Source organism: Saccopteryx bilineata, chromosome 8, assembly GCF_036850765.1.
Source record: "Saccopteryx bilineata isolate mSacBil1 chromosome 8, mSacBil1_pri_phased_curated, whole genome shotgun sequence".
NCBI lineage: Eukaryota > Metazoa > Chordata > Mammalia > Chiroptera > Emballonuridae > Saccopteryx > Saccopteryx bilineata.
Genome location: NC_089497.1, coordinates 62,656,905 through 62,659,940, shown reverse-complemented (window position 1 = coordinate 62,659,940; position 3,036 = coordinate 62,656,905). Strand labels below are relative to the sequence as shown.

The window sequence follows — 3,036 nt, the reverse complement described above, 5'->3', positions numbered from 1 at the left end:
ACATCATGATCAAGTGGGATTCATCCCAGAATCTCAAGGATGGTTTAACATACGTAAAACGGTTAATGTAATACACCATATCAACAAAACAAAGAACAAAAACCACATGATCTTATCAATAGACGCAGAAAAGGCTTTCGATAAAATACAACACAATTTTATGTTTAAGACTCTCAACAAAATGGGTATAGAAGGAAAATATCTCAACATGATAAAGGCCATATATGATAAACCATCAGCTAACATCATATTAAATGGCACTAAACTGAAGGCTTTCCCCCTTAAATCAGGAACAAGACAGGGTTGTCCACTCTCTCCACTCTTATTTAATGTGGTACTAGAGGTTCTAGCCAGAGCAATCAGACAAGACAAAGAAATAAAAGGCATCCATATCGGAAAAGAAGAAGTAAAGGTATCACTTTTTGCAGATGATATGATCCTATACATCGAAAACCCCAAAGAATGCACAAAAAGACTACTAGAAACAATAAGCCAATACAGTAAGGTCGCAGGATACAAAAGTAACATACAGAAGTCAATAGCCTTTCTATATGCCAACAATGAAACAACTGAGAAGGAACTCAAAAGAATAACCCCCTTCACGATTGCAACAAAAAAAATAAAATACTTAGGAATAAACATAACAAAGAATGTAAAGGACTTATATAATGAAAACTATAAACCATTGTTAAGGGAAATCGAAAAAGATATAATGAGATGGAAGAATATACCTTGTTCTTGGATAGGAAGAATAAATATAATCAAGATGGCTATATTACCCAAAGTAATATACAAATTTAATGCAATTCCCATCAAACTTCCAATGACATTTTTTAAAGAAATAGAGCAAAAAATCATCAGATTTATATGGAACTATAAAAAACCCCGAATAGCCAAAGCAATCCTAAAGAAAAAGAATGAAGCTGGGGGCATTACAATACCTAACTTCAAACTCTATTATAGGGCCACGACAATCAAAACAGCATGGTATTGGCAGAAAAATAGACACTCAGACCAATGGAACAGAATAGAAAGTCCAGAAATAAAACCACATATATATAGTCAAATAATTTTTGATAAAGGGGCCAACAACACACAATGGAGAAAAGAAAGCCTCTTCAATAAATGGTGCTGGGGAAAACTGGAAAGCCACATGCAAAAGAATGAAACTGGACTACAGTCTCTCCCCCTGTACAAAAATTAACTCAAAATGGATCAAATATCTAAACATAAGACCTGAAACAATTAAGTACATAGAAGAAGACATAGGTACTCAACTCATGGACCTGGGTTTTAAAGAGCATTTTATGAATTTGACTCCAATGGCAAGAGAAGTGAAGGCAAAAATTAATGAATGGGACTACATCAGACTAAGAAGTTTTTGCTCAGCAAGAGAAACTGACAACAAAATAAACAGAAAGCCAACTAAATGGGAAATGATATTTTCAAACAACAGCTCAGATAAGGGCCTAATATGCAAAATATACAAAGAACTCATAAAATTCAACAACAAACAAACAAACAATCCAATTAAAAAATGGGAAGAGGATATGAATAGACACTTCTCCCAGGAAGAAATACAAATGGCCAACAGATATATGAAAAGATGCTCATCTTCTTTAGCTATTAGAGAAATGCAAATCAAAACAGCAATGAGATACCACCTCACACCTGTTCGATTAGCTATTATTAGCAAGACAGGTAATAGCAAATGTTGGAGAGGCTGTGGAGAAAAAGGAACCCTCATCCACTGTTGGTGGGAATGTAAAGTAGTACAACCATTATGGAAGAAAGTATGATGGTTCCTCAAAAAACTGAAAATAGAACTACCTTATGACCCAGCAATTTCTCTACTGGGTATATATCCCCAAAACTCAGAAACATTGATACGTAAAGACACATGCAGTCCTATGTTTATTGCAGCATTGTTCACAGTGGCCAGGACATGGAAACAACCAAAAAGCCCATCAATAGATGACTGGATAAAGAAGATGTGGCACATATACACTATGGAATACTACTCAGCCATAAGAAATGATGACATCGGAACATTTACAGCAAAATGGTGGGATCTTGATAACATGATACGAAGCGAAATAAGTAAATCAGAAAAAAACAGGAACTGTATTATTCCATACGTAGGTGGGACATAATAGTGAAACTAAGAGACATTGATAAGAGTGTGGTGGTTACGGGGGGGGAGGGGGGAATGGGAGAGGGATAGGGGGTGGGGAGGGGCACAAAGAAAACAAGATAGAAGGTGACAGAGGACAATCTGACTTTGGGTGGTGGGTATGCAACATAATTGAATGACAAGATAACCTGGACTTGTTATCTTTGAATATATGTATCCTGATTTATTGATGTCACCCCATTAAAAAAATAAAATTATTATAAAAAACAAACAAACAAACAAACAAACAAAAAAAAAACAGTTGAATTTCAAAGCATTATTTTTATGGCAGTGTTCTATATAGTGAAATTAGAATTTATTCTTTTTTTTTTCTGCTATCTTTATATGCGATAGCTACATGATATTCACTGAAGTATTTTTTCATATTTTTAGGTCACAAGTAGGGGATTATTTTTCCACTGGCATTTTGCTTGTGAAATTATTTCTTGTGAAATGTGGTCCTAATTTTTATTGACCCATATGCTGAACTGAGCTTGGCAAAGCAAAATTTAGGACCACAAGGAACTAAAACCTTTTTGCAGCCAGAAATTTTTTAGAAATATTAAACTCATAAGAACAGATACTACACTTGATCTTAGCCAAAATGCCGAGAAGCGATTTTTTAAAGAATATAATATTTTTATCCTTTATTTTTCTCACAAACTTGATATTTGTTCTATTTTCTTTACCTCTTGAAAATCACAAATAAAATTTTAGTTTTCTAACAATATATAAATATGTAGCACAAATCAAAAAGTTAAACAAGAGAAAGGACATAAGGACTTCGGGTTACTAGTCACAGTTGGGGAAGAAGAGGTGGAAATTTAATTAATGCTGGGTGCTACAAATATATTTTTAGTTTT

The 3,036-nt window shown here is 34.0% G+C and overlaps 1 non-coding gene across 1 annotated transcript; it reads right to left on the bottom strand.

The window, feature by feature from the left end:
- Nucleotides 1–2,607: 2,607 nt before the first annotated feature.
- On the bottom strand, nucleotides 2,608–2,792 carry LOC136312299 (U2 spliceosomal RNA). The gene has a single exon (XR_010726925.1). It is a non-coding gene; the product is annotated as a U2 spliceosomal RNA (small nuclear RNA).
- Between the last annotated feature and the right edge of the window lie 244 nt (nucleotides 2,793–3,036).